This window comes from Coregonus clupeaformis, chromosome 23 (assembly GCF_020615455.1).
Source record: "Coregonus clupeaformis isolate EN_2021a chromosome 23, ASM2061545v1, whole genome shotgun sequence".
Classification (NCBI taxonomy): domain Eukaryota; kingdom Metazoa; phylum Chordata; class Actinopteri; order Salmoniformes; family Salmonidae; genus Coregonus; species Coregonus clupeaformis.
Genome location: NC_059214.1, coordinates 14,495,194 through 14,512,756, shown reverse-complemented (window position 1 = coordinate 14,512,756; position 17,563 = coordinate 14,495,194). Strand labels below are relative to the sequence as shown.

Genomic DNA, 17,563 nt, shown 5'->3' with positions numbered 1-17,563 from the left:
CAGTTCCAAAGTGAAAGAATAATTATACAACATTAAGATGTCTTCACACCCCAGAGTTAATACTTGGTGGATGCACATTTGGCAGCCGTTACAGCTGTGAATCATCTTGAATAAGATTCTACCAACTTTCACATATCTCAGGGCAACATACACTGAGTATTCAAAACATGCTCTTTCCATGACATAGACTGACCAGGTGAATCCAGGTGAAAGCTATTATCCCTTATTGATGTCACTTGTTAAATGCACTTCAATCAGTGTAGCTGAAGGGGAGGAAATCGGTTAAAGCCTTGAGACAATTGATACATGGATTGTGTATGTGTGCCATTCAGAGGGTGTATGGGCAAGACAAGATATTTAAGTGCCATTGAATGGGGTATGGTAGTAGGTGCCAGGCGCACCGGTTTGTGTCAAGAACTGCAACGCTGCTGGGTTTTTCACGCTCAACAGTTTCCCGTGTGTATCAATAATTGTCCACCACCCAAAGGACATCCAGCCCACTTGACACAACTGTGGGAAGCACCAGAGTCAACATGGGCCAGCATCCCTGTGGAAAGCATTCAACACCCCAATGAATTGAGGCTGTTCTGAGGGAAAAAGTAGCCTTTTAACAGCCTCAAAACCTCATCCTGTCACGTTTTCCCAAAAAGTTGAAGTCAGGCGTCAACCAATTGATGCTTATGTCAACTGGCCATGCTCCACAGGTACTTCACAGGCAAAAGCCTGGCTACAGAAATGTCTGAAAGCAGTCATGCCAGCTAGGACTAATAACTGGTCTTACATCAATTGACCCAGACCCATAGATACATAAATATGGCTCTGGGGTGAGTCAATAGAAAAGTCCAACGTTTTTTCTCTTGCAGTAGCAGTAATAATCATTGTGAAGACAATGATAGAAGAACCTAGCAGTGGCAGATAAGCCAAGCAGGGATGTATCGTATTAACGCCGGTAGCTGTGTGCATGGTTGATGCGCTACTGGCTCAGTGTACATTCTGAGGCCTTATCGTAGAGGTGCAGCTTGTGTCTTGTGTAATACAATAGCCAGCTATGACAACTATGGCAGGAGGGTGAATCCAACCTGCGCAACAGGATGAGGAGAGCAGAGATGAGCCATGGAGTGTTACTTTCAAAACTATCCAAAATGGCTTTGGGTGTTCCATGGACCTTTCACTTTCAGCCCACTCAGAATTGACATTTAATGTTATCTTTTCGCGTTTGGCTCTTCTTTATCTGTATCTGTTTGGACAATGTCTTCAAGCCCTCACAATAGCTTCTTTGCCATCCCTTCTTGCATACAGGCCCTGTGTAGCTCAGTTGGTAGAGCATGGTGCTTGCAACGCCAGGGTTGAGGGTTCGATTCCCACGGGGGGCCAGTATGAAAAAAAAAAAGTATGCACTCACTAACTGTAAGTCGCTTGGGATAAGAGTGTCTGCTAAAATGTAAATGTGTCAGAGGATGCAGAATATTAATTTTGAAAGAAAACTGTTCTCCTTATGATTTGTTGGTCAATTTGCAGACTTTGCAAACAGTGATGATTTCCTGGGTCCAAGGGGAAATGTTTGCGAAACTTCAATTATTTGAACACGTTTCCTTTGGGAGAATATTGCATACAGTACAGTGTATCTGAGATACAGTCGGGACTAATGGCTTTTTAGATGCATAGTAATTTCATGTTGAAGTGCTCGGTTAGTTGTCTACTGCAGCTCTCAATCATAGTCCCTGCAATTAAAAGGTTGCACAGTCACGCAGCTTGGCACACCCATTGCACAGTCTTCACATTTTGCTGCCTTAAAATTTTATCCTAAATGGGATACATTTTTATATTTTCCTACCGATCTACACAACATACTCCACATTTCCAAAATGAAAGAAAAATTATAGAACATTTTCCAAATTAATCAATAATAAGAAATGAAGATATCTTCACACCCCAGAGTTAATACTTGGTGAATACACATCCGGCAGCCATTACAGTTGTGAATAATTGTGAATAAGATTCTACCAAACTTGCCCAACTCTAAGGGCAACATATATTCATTGTGTTTGTCAAAATGAGCTTATCAGCCTCAAAACGTCATCCTGTAATATTTCTGCATGGTTTCAACCAATTGACGCTTATCTCAACTGGCCATGCTCCCAGCAGGCTTTGCGGTGCTAATGGGACAAGATGAGCGTCAAATTGAAGCTTATGTCAATACATTCCATTCAATGGGGGAAGATGAGTGCCAACTAACTGCACCGCCCTACAGACAGTGGTGCTGACAGCCTAGTACATCACAGAGGCCGAGCTCCCTGCCATCCATCTATATCAGGCGGTGTGAAAGGAAGGCATATTATAGTCAGCGCTAGCAAATAATCTTGTAGCAAAGCCTCCGATTCGGGGGACCATTCTTCAACGGAGTGCATCACAGGTACTTCCTGTTTGAGCTTCTGCTTGTAGACAGTAAGCAGGAGTATAGAGTCATGATCTGATTTGCCGAAGGGAAGACGAGGGAGGGCCTTGTATGCTTGTGGGTAGAGTAACAGTGGTCTAGGATTTTATCGCCCCTAGTGGCAAAGGAGACATGTTGATAGAAGTAGCCTAGTGGTTGTTGGGCCAGTAACCGAAAAGTTGCTGTTTCGAATCCCTGAGTCGACTAGGTTAAACATCTGTTGATGTGCCCTTGAGCAAGGCACTTAACCTTAATGTCTCCTTCAAGTCGCTCTGGATAATGTCAAATTCAAAAATTAAAATTACGTGTCTTGATTTCTTGGAATTAATCAACGGCAACAAGGAAAGTAGCCTCTGTGTGCATGGTTTCCTGCTTGTTTATAGCCTCTTACAGTTCGTTATGTGCCAAGTTGTTGTTTTTATAACTACTCCTTATTGTGACCTGACAGTCATTGTGAGCCATTGCTAGCCGATGCTGTGCTCCACCGTTCTACTGTTAAACTCCACTGAATTTAACTTGATAGTCACATCTGAGGACATTGTTATCCGCCCTTCCGCTGTCCCGATCATTTAGAGACAGCCCTGTGGCTCAATGCAGATTAATTATGATCCACCTGGCGACAGGGTGGCTGAAGTAATGAGATGAGCCACATGGTGAGGCGACATATCACCAGCCACTATCACTTCATGAAGGTCCACCCTCAAGCTCCACTATTCACAACAGCAGATGGTGAGGAGAAACAGGAGATGTACTAAACACAGGTGAGGACACTAATAATGTGAGGTGTGGAACGTTAGCAGAACACTAATACAACGTTCTGGGTATGGCATAGTTACGGATTGCCCCGGGAGTGTTCGTCCTCTGTTGAAAGCCAGAAAGACAGAACTCTTTACTACAAATAGACTCCCCTCTGTATTTATTTGGATAGTGAAGCTCAAACTTTTAATTTGGTTCTATACTCCAGCATTTGGTTTTGAGATCAAATGTTTCATATGAGGTGACAGTACAGAATGTCACCTTTTATTTGAGGGTATTTTCATACTTATGGTCATTTCCATGTAAAAGGACCCATGAGGACCAATGTGAAGTTTATAGAAGCATATAAAATGTAGTGTCAAATGAAAGCTAAGAGCCTATATTGCTAGGATATGAAGGCCTAGGTATGTTTTTCAACCATTTTCCAGCCTAAACATTTTTTATAAACAAAGGCTTTGATTTCTGGTCACACAGATGGAAAAGGGGTCATAAAAAGTATAACTCTTAAAAGTATTAGAAATACATCAAAACACAATAATGTTGAGGTAAAGTCCCCTGCCAACTAATATCAACATTTATATTTTGTTTTAGAAATTATTTTCCTTCTGTAAGTGTAATAAATATTGCCTAGTGCCTTGTCATTCTGTTACCAAAAACCCTCATATCTTTAACATGTTGTCTAATCTCTCTCTTCATGAGGAGGGAGGATTATGAAAGTTCATAGAAGTAACAAGTAAAGGTAGACCTATCAATTAGTTATAGTGTTTTTACTGATAACAATTTTGTTTATTTATTATTACGTTATTAAAACGTGTCACCAAATCGGGAACAGAGTGACCAAAAAATCATTAACAGAATGACTGAAATTGAATTGTCCACAATGGGAAATCAATCATAGTAGTCACAAATCACAGTTGCAGTAGAGCACAGTACATCACAGTACATTACAGTACAGTAGGGTTCAGTACAGCACATTAGAGCACACATGAATAAAGTACAGTATAATATAATATACTCTACTGGGCTGTACTCTACTGTAATGAACTCTGCTCTACATCACTGTACTGTACTATTCTGAACTCTACTCTACAGTACTGTGTTGTATGTGTGTAAAAAATGGGAGTATTACAACTGGATTGTGACTCAGTATGTTCAAGTATCTCTTTAAGTATTCTCAAAATACAGTACGTAGTGAAAGTCTACACACACCTTGCACAGTCTTCACATTTTGCTGCCTTCAAATTAAATCTACATTTTTCCCCCTACAGATCTACACAATGTACTCGATATTTGTGAAAGTGAATCATATTATGGGTATGCTTGTCACCGACAGGGACTGGGGAGTTTGTCAGGATCAAAATAAATATGAAAGGAGAAAAGGTAACAAGTTAGAGGAAAACCCACCTCAGTCTTCTGAAGACGTAACCATACAATTACACAAATGTTCATGCAAAACATGAACATGGCTTTCCAAGAGGTGTTGCATTTTCCTGACTGGTCCAGTCTCAGTCCTGACTTAAATCTGCTTTAAATCAGAGACAAGGTTTGAATATTGCTGTCCATCAATGATTCCCAACAAAATGTACAAGCTTGAGCAATTCTGACAAAAACAATGGGTAGATGTTGCACGAAGAGTTGTGCAAGGTTGGTAGAATCTTATTCAAAATGATTCACAGCTGTAATGGCTGCCAAATATGCATACACCAAGTATTAACTCTGGGGTGTGAAGACATACACAATCAATACATCTTCATTTTATATTATTTATTTCACTTTGAAATTGTGGAGTGTGTATAGATCGGTAGGAAAAAAAATCTAATTTAAGGGAGGGAGAAAGAGAGAGAGAGAAGAGAGAGATGGGGAGAGGGGGGATTAGAGGAGAGACAGAGAGATGCCTGCCTGTCTTTGAGTCTCATCTTTTCATCTTTTCCCATTGACTGGAATGTATTGATAAGCTTTAATTGGTTGACACTCATCTATTGACTTATGCGCCAACCCTGCAAGACCAATCTTTTCCCATTGACTACGATGTATTGACATAGCTTTAACCTTGTGACACTCATCTTTTCCCATTGAATGCAATGTATTTAAATGTTTACATTTTAGTCATTTAGCAGAAGCTCTTATCCAGAGCGACTTACAGTTAGTGAGTGCATACATTTTCATACTTGACATAAGCTTTAATTGGTTGACACTCATCTTTTCCCATTGACTGCGATGGATTGACATATGCGTCAACCCTGCAAGACATGTATTTTCCTTTTGACTGCAATGTATTGACATAAGCGTCAATTGGTTGATGCTCCTCTTTTCCCATTGGCAACGCAAAGCCTGCTGGGAGCATGGCCAGTTGACATAAGCATCAATTGGTTGACACCTGACTTCAACATTTTGGGAAAACGTGACAGGATGAGCTTTTGAGGCTGTTAAAAGGCTACCTGCACATTTTGACAAAAACAGTGAGTATACCCCCCTTTTGCCCTCAGAACAGACTCAATTCATCGGGGCATTCACTCTACAAGGTGTTGAATGCTTTCCACAGGGATGCTGGCCCATGTTGACTCCAGTGCTTCCCACAGTTGTGTCAAGTGGGCTGGATGTCCTTTGGGTGGTGGACAATTATTGATACACACGGGAAACTGTTGAGCGTGAAAAACCCAGCAGCGTTGCAGTTCTTGACACAAACCGGTGCGCCTGGCACCTACTACCATACCCCATTCAATGGCACTTAAATATCTTGTCTTGCCCATACACCCTCTGAATGGCACACATACACAATCCATGTCTCAATTGTCTCAAGGCTTTAACTGGTCTCCTCCCCTTCAGCTACACTGATTGAAGTGGATTTAACAAGTGACATCAATAAGGGATCATAGCTTTCACCTGGATTCACCTGGTCAGTCTATGTCATGGAAAGAGCATGTTTTCAATACTCAGTGTATGTTGCCCTGAGATATGTGTAAGTTGGTAGAAACTTATTCAAGATGATACACAGCTGTAATGGCTGCCAAATGTGCATCCACCAAGTATTAACTCTGGGGTGTGAATACATCTTAATGTTGTATAATTATTCTTTCACTTTGGAAATGTGGAGTATGTTGTGTAGATCGGTAGGAAAAAATTAAAATGTATCCCTTTTAGGATTTAATTTTAAGGCAGCAAAATGTGAATGTGCAATGGGTGTGTAGATTTTCACTAGCGACCGTAGAAAAGTGTGAGGCTTGTATAAAGCACCCTCTAACAGATAACATAGATTTTTGTATTCTCAAAGACTGCATAAATGGAGAATCATATAGGAATAGGTCCTAAGGCAGTAATTCACAACCATTACCAAATAGAGATAGTTTACTTAACAGTAACTGTTGTGTCGTTAGAAGTGTGTAATGGAATGGGGAAAAAAGCAGGTTTACAATAAGCGAGGAGGTTTAGTACGTTACACCCATAAGAATCAACATGTGGTATTTATCAAATTATAGAAAGAGAAATTGGCGTGCTCAGCTAAAATGTTTGTAGTAACAACATATATTTTGGTGCTGGAATCAAAAGGCATATACTGTACTTGTTCAAAGGAAAAACCTGAAATATTATTTGAGTTTGAATGTATTTTTTAGCAACAGAGGTCAGAACAAACAGACATGTTTCGGCGCCAGCCTTTGTCAGCATTTGGAGAACAATAGAAATTCACCCATATTTATAGATGACGTCACATTTCAGTACTGCTACTTTCTTTTTTCACAGTTATTATTTACATTCATTATTTACATACTTTATTTACATACATCTTCTATTATTTTCCACAAGAGCTTCAAAATAAAAATAATAAGCAGCCATGAACAAATTGATCATCCAAAACTTCAATTATGCACAGCTAATGGACATGAAATAAGTTTCCATGTCATTCACTTAATAATTTACTTGTCCATTAACCAATGCCTAGTAGAGTAAAGAAAAACAGGTGGAAAATATTTGCTGTGTGATGCTAAGAAATCCAGTAGTTCTACAAAAACAACAAATCTACGAATTTCAAGACATGAATGAACTGAATTAAGAAGCACACTTGGCACTATGTTATAAGTAACAACCTGATTATTCTCCACTGGAGTGCAATAGCATCCTGTTTCTGTGTCAGTCTTCAACAGACGGACAGACAGACAGGCAACCTGTAACTCTCTTTTCACTCGCTCTTAATTAACGCTGTGTTGCCCTGGAGATGAATTGGCCGATAAAATGGCTGCTTCATTCTTGAACTAAGTTTTTCTCAGTTTGCCTCCCCAAATGAGTTCAGTGAACTTTTTCTGCCCATGAAAATAGTTTTTTGTTGTAACTCCAGTTGATTAATTAGGCTACCCCTGTCTGAGTCAGTTTTCTCTCTCTCTTATGTTCTGAAAAAATGTCTGAAATGCACCTCCTGGAGATGGATGCGTGTGTCAACATCTAATGGAATCAACATTTATTTTCGTAGTTGACTTGACAGATTATGTGAGGGTAAACAGATTGCCTTAGAAGTTAGCGTTGTACATTATTCTGAACTAGCTGCACACCCAATATTTCAAGGAGACATAGTTCTATTTTGGTCTGAAGTCTCTTTTTAAATCATTGGTGTTTTGGGCACTTGTTTATACATGTAACAGAGGGGGTTGGTAGCTGTAGGTGAGGTGGTTTGGTGTTAGGTCCCAGAGTTAGCTCTGTGGTCTAGCACAGTCTTGTATAATGCTGACAGCCTGTGTGCACACTGCGGAGGTCAGAGTCACTGTCAGAGCCAAGCTGCGTCACTGTGCAACCTTTTAATTGCAGGGACAATGATTGAGAGCTGCAGTAGACAAATAACCGAGCACTTCAACATGAAATTACTGTGTGTCTAAAAAGCCATTATTCCCGACTGTATCTCAGATACACTGTACTGTATGCAATATTCTCCCAAAGGACACGTGTTCAAATAATGGGAGTTTCGCAAACATTTCTCCTTGGAGCCAGGAAATCATCACTGTTTGCAATGTCTGCAAATTGACCAACAAATCATGAGGAGAACAGTTTTCTTTGAAAATTAATATTCTGCAAATCTGCATCCTCTGACACATTTACATTTTACCAGACACTCTTATCCCAAGCGACTTACAGTTAGTGAGTGCATACCTTTTTTTTTTATACTGGCCCCCCGTGGGAATCGAACCCACAACCCTGGCGTTGCAAGCACCATGCTCTACCAACTGAGCTACACAGGGCCTGTATGCAAGAAGGGATGGCAAAGAAGCTATTGTGAGGGCTTGAAGACATTGTCCAAACAGATACAGATAAAGAAGAGCCAAAGGCGAAAAGATAACATTCTATGTCAATTCTGAGTGGGCTGAAAGTTAAAGGTCCATGGAACACCCAAAGCCATTTTGGATAGTTTTGAAAGGAACACTCCATGGCTCATCTCTGCTCTCCTCATCCTGTTGCGCAGGTTGGTTTCACCCTCCTGCCATAGTTGTCATACCTGGCTATTGTATTACACAAGACACAAGCTGCACCTCTACGATAAGGCCTCAGAATGTACACTGAGCCAGTAGCGCATCAACCATGCACACAGCTACCGGCGTTAATACGATACATCCCTGCTTGGCTTATCTGCCACTGCTAGGTTCTTCTATCATTGTCTTCACAATGCTTATTGCTGCTACTGCAAGAGGAAAAACGTTGGACTTTTCTATTGAGACCCCAGAGCCATATTTATGTATCTATGGGTCTGGGTCAATTGATGTAAGACCAGTTATTAGTCCTAGCTGGCATGACTGCTTTCAGACATTTCTGTAGCCAGGCTTTTGCCTGTGAAGTACCTGCCAGAATTAAATTGAGGGGGTTAGGAAGGGGATCAGGGAAACTCAGCAGGCATCGGTTCACGTCTCAGCAGTCAGTGAGGTATATCAGGCTTCTACAGCTGCAGGTTGAGGTGAACATGAACGTTTATCAGAATTCAGTTTCACTCTAATAGGTCAGTTTAATATAGTGTAAATGGATTAGAAACATTTCACAACCTATAGTATAATGTGAAAACATTTTAGTCATCTAGCAGACGCTCTTGTCCTGAGTGACTTACAGGAGCAATTAGTGTTAAGTGCCTTGCTCAAGGGCACATCAACAGATTTTTCACCTAGTTCGCTCTGGGATTCGAACCAGAAAGGTTTCAGTTTACTGGCCCAGCGCTCTTAACCTCTACACTCGGTTGCTTTTCACTTATTCTCAAAGCAATTTGCATGAAATGGAGGTAACTATCTCCATCTATCACCAACGTGTAGCATGCACCTGGGCGGTGAGCGACAGCCATGTTGTGCCAAAATGACTCATCACAGCGGAGAGACTAAGAGTGATTGACCCAGTTTGGGGATGATTATATAGATGGCCATTAGAGCGTGACGTGGGAGACATAGAAGGAGTTAAAATCAGGACAGCTTTTTATGATTTATCACACTGTTACATAATTTACTTTAGTTAATAATTTAATTTCACCCCCACCCATTTCATAAGCACTTGAACGTTATTTTTTATAGACATGAATCAGGTTTAAAAGCAACTTTACTTGATATAATGACTACACAATTAATCATTTTATACAAAACATAACTTTCAGGTCATTGGTTGTACACATGGGATGTAGCTTACACTCTTAGAAAAAAGGATTCCAAAAAGGTTATTCGGCTGTCCCCATATGAGAACCCTTTTTGGTTTCAGGTAGAAAGTGTTCTACATCCAACTCAAAAGGGTTTTTCAAAGGGTTCTCCTAATAGGTCATAGTCACTGTCCCTGTGTAAGATGAATAATACACTTACTGTACTTACGTACCAGCAACAAAGTGTGTTTTATCTCTGTTAATTTCAGACGCTAAGATTACAATCACAAACAGACCATGGATAGCTTTTTAAACAACCAAAAATAGGTTGTGGGTGGCGGCTTTAGCAAGGACCTATACAGGAAGCTGACAGACAGGAATTCCCTGTTAAGCGAACAAAGCTTCCACCCTACACCCCTACCAAAGAGCCTACCCATCAGCCAATACAGTTTCATACGCAGGATTTCTAGTAAACAGAGTGACTATGACAGACTAGCCGACTATCTGGATGAGTGTTTCAGACAGTGGGCTTACCCAGAGGAATGGCTGCATGACGCAAGGGATCGTAATAAATATATGACCCAGGATGACAGCCTCACGCCCAAACCACCCCACCCTCCTGACCAATGCGTTCAATGCTTCCTTCAGTACTCCCCACTTTGTAAACAGTTGGACCATATAATAAAAAAACACTGGCACATCTTGAGCACTGATCCACAACTGTAAAAGACGTTTAAAGAACCTCAGCGGGTAGTCTTCAGACATGCCCCCAACATCAGTCAAATGGTGGTGAAGTCTGACCTTTCACCAGCGCCACGTATTACCTTCCTAAACAATGTGCCGGACGGTCATTATAGATGTGACCGATGTACCCAGTGTAACTTGACAAAGAAATGTGACTGACCAGCTCGATTCGGTCTTACAGTGCCTTCGGAAAGTATTCAGATCAGTTGACTTTTTCCACATTTTATTAGGTTACGGCCTTATTCTAAATCTGATTAAATATACTTTTTTCCTCATCAATCTACACACAATACCCCATAATGACAAAGCAAAAACATGTTTTTAGAAATGTTTGCTAATTTATAAAAAATAAACAACTGATATTACATTTACATAAGGATTCAGACCCTTTACTCAGTACTTTGTTGAAGCACCTTTGGCAGCGATTACAGCCTCGAGTATTCTTGGGTATGACGCTACAAGCTTGGCACACCTGTATTTGGGACTTTCTCCCATTCTTCTCTGCAGATCCTCTCAAGCTCTGTCAGGTTGGATGGGAAGCGTTGCTGCACAGCTATTTTCAGGTCTCACCAGAGATGTTCGATAGGGTTCAAGTCCGGGCTCTGGCTGGGCCACTCAAGGACATTCAGAGACTTGTCCCGAAGCGACTACTGCATTGTCTTGGCTGTGTGCTTAGGGTCGTTGTCCTGTTGGAAGGTGAACCTTTGCCCCAGTCTGAGGTCCTGAGCGCTCTGGAGCAGGTTTTCATCAAGGATCGCTCTGTACTTTCCTTCGTTCATCTTTGCCTCGATCCTGACTAGTCTCCCAGTCCCTGCCATTGAAAAGCATCCCCACAGCATGATTCTGCCACCACCATGCCTCACGGTAGGGATGGTGCCAGGTTTCCTACTAGTCCAAATAGTTCAATTTTGGCAAACTCCAAGTGGGCTGTCTTGTGCCTTTTAATTAGGAGTGGCATCCGGCTGGCCAATCTACCATAAAGGCCTGATTGGTGGGGTACTGCAGAGATGGTTGTCCTTCTGGAAGGTTCTCCCATCTCCACAGAGGAACTCTAGAGCTCTATCAGAGTGACTATTGGGTTCTTGGTCACCTCCCTGACTAAGGCCCTTCTCCCCCGATTGCTCAGTTTGCTCAGCTCTAGGAAGATTCTTGGTGGTTCCAAACCATTTAAGTATGATGGAGACCACTGTGTTCTTGGGGACCTTCAATGCTGCAGAAAGGTTTTGCTACCCTTCCCCAGATATGTGCCTCGACACAATCCTGTGTCGAAGCTCTATGGACAATTCCTTCGACCTCATGGCTTGGTTTTTGCTCTGACATGCACTCTGAACTGTGGGACCTTATATAGACAGGTGTGTGCCTTTCCAAATCATGTCCAATCAATTGAATTTACCACAAGTGTAACTCTAATCAAGTTGTAGAAACATCTTCAGGATGATCAATGGAAACAGGATGCACCTGAGCTCAATTTCGAGTCTCATAGCAAAGGGTCTGAATACTTATGTAAAAAAAAATTTATATAAAAGTATTTCTGTTTTTTATCTTTAACACGTATGCAAACATTTATAAAAACCTGTTTTCGCTTCGTCATTATGGGGTATTGTCTGTAGATTGCTAAGGATTATTATTTTTTAAATCAATTTTAGAATTTGGCTGTGATGTAAAAAATGTGGAAAAAGTCAATTGGTCTGAAAACTTTCGAAGGCACTGAATTTAGCAAAATTTGAAATTGTGATTTTTACATTGGATAAAAGTAGAGACTCAGAGCTAGAAAATTGTATATTATACACTACAGTTGGGGAACAATGGGAAAGTAATTCTGCTTTGAAAGTTGATGAACTTGTAACCTCACTTTTGAAAAAATGGCACTTGAATGTTTTGGTAAACCTACGGGAGAGCTCTTCTTTGTCTACACCTATTCAGCATCGTTCACACCCTCTTAAGCCTTAGCCCCTCCCATCTCTAAGGATTCACATGTGAGGTCATGTATTAAACAACCAAAGATTTCAAGACTAAAGGCTGGTTTATACTACGTCTATCGACAGTTGTCTCAGTGACATCATGAACATGCTATTGCCGTCTGACATCAAACTTGTCGTTGTCATTATGAAAAAGTATAAACACAAAAACTACAGGCTGCATGACATCAGCAGCCTGGTGGTCTAAAATAGCATAACTAGCGTATTTTAACACCAATAAATCCACCCGTTTAAAAATGAATTTAGTATATGTCAATATAGCAAACCAGGCAACTAAAAGCAACTTTCTAAACAATGTTTTGATTAGTTTCTGGCTTGTTAGTTAGCTAAAATTCCTACACAGATCATACACGTAACGTTAGCTAGCGAGCCAGCCAGCTAACGTTAGCTAGCTAGCTAACAGTACGCTTTAACTTGCAATGAAAATACTTTCGGACAAAATGTGAAACTTATAATATCTGAAAATGTAGCTAGCCAGACTATCTTACCCGTATACATGGATGGATGCTTATCCCTCTCTGTCATGGATGCCATGGTTGCCCTTAGTTTGAAGATGTAATCCGGAGACTGTTGTTTCATACAACAGCCTTCTGTGTATTTTCTTTTCGACTCCCTCTGCATATTTGCGATCAAACAACAGAATTTTCTCCATCTCCTTAGCTATCATACTCTAATTCCACCGGGCAATGCACTGATTACAAAACTCGATCCTCCAGAAAGTGGAGAGCAACACTTTTGCAGTTCTACTACGTGATATTTTTCAAAAAAGCCGCGTTAGAAAGGATTACCTACACATTCTGACCATTTCATGATATAGACAGAAGCGCGCTACATGGCAGACCAATCCGAACTCATCTCTCGGCATGTGTAGCCCATCCATTATCTCAGCCAATCATGACTAGCGGGAAGATTCCGATCTTTTTCCGTGGCTAAACCAACTAGGCTCGTAATTTAAGAATGTTATTCGTATTTACAGATGGCATACATGTTTGTTATTAAGACACATGAAAGTTCACATGTTCCAGAATGGATTTCTGCCAAAAAACGCATTTTGATTTTAAAATAAAGTTTACGTTCAAATGCCTCTCCTGTGAAGTAGTAATGCGCGACATACGCCTAGTTTCCTGAAAAAAGTCACACATGTTCAATCACCCTATTATGGGCAAGGCCATTAAGATTAAGGGCATCATTACGTGTTCCACAAAAAATTTGATCTACCTGATCAAGTGTAGTTGTGGTCTATGCTATGTAGGAAAAACAAAACGAGCTCTGGAAACAAGGATAGCAGAACACAGGAGTAATATCAGGACCCTTGACCAGAGAAACCCTGTGGCTGTGCATTTCATGGAAGCTCGTCACAACATTAGCTCTGAGATACATTGGTATCGAACATGTTAATATTCCTAGGAGTGGGGGGAGATACTGATAATGTATTATTGAAAAGAGAAGTGGGGAAAAAAAAGTATTTAGTCAGCCACCAATTGTGCAAGTTCTCCCACTTAAAAAGATGAGAGAGGCCTGTCATTTTCATCATAGGTACACGTCAACTATGACAGACAAAATGAGAAAAAAAAATCCAGAAAATCACATTGTAGGATTTTTTATGAATTTATTTGCAAATTATGGTGGAAAATAAGTATTTGGTCAATAACAAAAGTTTCTCAATACTTTGTTATATACCCTTTGTTGGCAATGACACAGGTCAAACGTTTTCTGTAAGTCTTCACAAGGTTTTCACACACTGTTGCTGGTATTTTGGCCCATTCCTCCATGCAGATCTCCTCTACAGCAGTGATGTTTTGGGGCTGTCGCTGGGCAACACGGACTTTCAACTCCCTCCAAAGATTTCCTATGGGGTTGAGATCTGGAGACTCGCTAGGCCACTCCAGGACCTTGAAATGCTCCTTACGAAGCCACTCCTTCGTTGCCCGGGCGGTGTGTTTGGGATCATTGTCATGCTGAAAGACCCAGCCATGTTTCATCTTCAATGCCCTTGCTGATGGAAGGAGGTTTTCACTCAAAATTTCACGATACATGGCCCCATTCATTCTTTCCTTTACACGGATCAGTCGTCCTGGTCCCTTTGCAGAAAAACAGCCCCAAAGCATGATGTTTCCACCCCCATGCTTCACAGTAGGTATGGTGTTCTTTGGATGCAACTCAGCATTCTTTGTCCTCAAAACACGACGAGTTGAGTTTTTACCAAAAGGTTCTATTTTGGTTTCATCTGACATTCTCCCAATCATCTTCTGGATCATCCAAATGCACTCTAGCAAACTTCAGACGGGCCTGGACATGTACTGGCTTAAGCAGGGGGACACGTCTGGCACTGCAGGATTTAAGTCCCTGGCGGCGTAGTGTGTTACTGATGGTAGGCTTTGTTACTTTGGTCCCAGCTCTCTGCAGGTCATTCACTAGGTCCCCCTGTGTGGTTCTGAGATTTTTGCTCACCGTTCTTGTGATCATTTTGACCCCACGGGGTGAGATCTTGCGTGGAGCCCCAGATCGAGGGAGATTATCAGTGGTCTTGTATGTCTTCCATTTCCTAATAATTGCTCTCACAGTTGATTTCTTCAAACCAAGCTGCTTACCTATTGCAGATTCAGTCTTCCCAGCCTGGTGCAGGTCTACAATTTTGTTTCTGGTGTCCTTTTACAGCTCTTTGGTCTTGGCCATAGTGAAGTTTGGAGTGTGAGTGTTTGAGGTTGTGGACAGGTGTCTTTTATACTGATAACAAGTTCAAACAGGTGCCATTAATACAGGTAACGAGTGGAGGACAGAGGAGCCTCTTAAAGAAGAAGTTACAGGTCTGTGATAGCCAGAAATCTTGCTTGTTTGTAGGTGACCAAATACTTATTTTCCACCATAATTTGCAAATAAATTCATAAAAAATCCTACAATGTGATTTTCTGGATATTTTTTCCTCAATTTGTCTGTCATAGTTGACGTGTACCTATGATGAAAATTACAGGCCTCTCTCATCTTTTTAAGTGGGAGAACTTGCACAATTGGTGGCTGACTAAATACTTTTTTTCCCCCACTGTATATTGGACTCGCCGTTTGTGTACCATGTCTCCTAAAGGTCTGAACCAAGAGTTTGATATCAGTCCATTTCTTACAATAATATGTCACTTTGATTTGTTTTGCCTTCCAGGGGTCGGATTCACAAAACACTACTCACGAAGAAACGTAATACATTTCTTAAGGAAAAACATATGAAGTCCATAAGATAGTTCGTAAGTGCAATTCCTCAAAATGTTCTTAGGAATTCATAGTTTTCTTCGTAAATATCTTTCCTAAGAACTTCGTAAATATCTTCTTATTTTGCATTGACGTTAGTGACATGCTTGAAACCAATTAATACGCTTATGTGACAGGGTGTCACGGTTATTGAGAGACGGGTCAGACCAAGGTGCAGTGTGGTATGCATACATGTTTATTAAGACGAATAAACACTTGACAATATAACAAAACAACGAAAATGTGAAGTCCTATGGGCTACACACACAACAAGCCTAACAGGAACAAAAATAAGATCCCACAACTATGGTAGGCAACCAGGCTACCTAAGTATGATCACCAACCAGAGACAACGAGCGACAGCTGCCTCTGATTGGGAATCACACCCGGCCAAACATAGAAATACAAAACTAGATCTAAACATAGATATACAATCACATAGATCTCAACTGAAACTCACACCCTGACCATTCATGTGGACCAGCTGGAGGAGAAGATGTTGTCCATGATAGGAGAGACGGTAGTAGAGGGACTGCGCTAGCTAATGCGTAACAACATTAGCCAACATAGTTAACGACGTTAACGTTAGCTATGTTAGCCAAGTTCTTCTTTGCAAATTGACGAGCTAACGCTAGCTATTTAACACTTCTAGAATATTGTAATATTGTAATTACTAGCTAGCTATATAATGCTTGTTTAATTAGTTTTCTTGCTGTATTTAAATGTCCGGTAGCCAACTGTTTCTGTGTCTGTGGCAGTGGCGCAAGAACACGTTCATGGTTACAAAAGTATCCAGTTGTCACAAGACAAGGGTTTAGTTGTCCTAAAGTAAAGTAATTTTCCAAGAAGAAATCCTAAAACATTATTTTCAAGAATCCCATTTCTTCTTATCTTTTTTCTTAGGAAGAAATATAGTAGAAAACGTAAGAACATTTCCAATAACTTTATTGAGCAATAGCAACTTTGCTTAAATTTCTTCATAAGTCTATAGTTAAGGAACAAATGGCAGTTAAGAATATATTTATTCTTAAGAATGTTTTGTGACTCTGGGCCCCGGTCTCCTACTTGGTCATTTTGTAAATATATATTATTTTCTGTAACTGCTACATGTGCCCATCTCATTGATATCAAATTATTATAGCTACACAAATTGTTTTTGCACCCACCATATGTCATGTGCGTAATGGTCATGTGAGGTGTAATGTGCATATTTTGGGATGTGAGGACTCAGTTTGTTTGTTTGACCTGACGAAGATCCGTTTCGGATCGTAACGTTGTCAATAAAGCGGTGAATTGGGAGCTTTAACAATGTGCGGGCCTTCCTGTTCTGTACCTTGCACATTTTCTCAGACAAAGTTTATTCTAACACTCTGTCTGCTCAGGCAACTTTGCAGAACTGCTAAACTTAGAACCAATCAGAACTCCTATACATACACGTCGTGAAGAAGTCAGCCAAATGGCCTGCTTCTATCTCAGATGTAAACACAGGCTGACATGAAGTCATGAACTGCTGTGTGTGATGAAAATGATCAAGTCTAGCAAGCTCCCTAAGACTAAAATAAGATCAATATCTGTTTGAGTGCACTTGAAATATGCAGCATGCAATAATAATTGTCTTGAAGAGGTAACTCTGTTGACCATTTAGCCGATTTTCTGAAAGCTAACTAGCCTAGCTAATGCTACTGTGTCAATTTGCCTGCTAGCTATTCAGTGACCACAATAAATGATACCTTTATTAATGTTCAAAACTAACAAATCTTGCCCCATTTTATTTGTGTGAGTTTCATTAATCTCTACCAGTGAATTAAATAATTTCATGATTAA

General features: G+C 40.6%; 1 protein-coding gene across 1 annotated transcript in view; it reads left to right on the top strand.

Moving 5' to 3' along the window:
- LOC121536642 (inactive dipeptidyl peptidase 10-like) overlaps positions 1-17,563 on the top strand; it is a 235,357-nt gene that overhangs the window by 131,131 nt on the left and 86,663 nt on the right. The gene's annotated exons all lie outside the window — the stretch shown is intronic.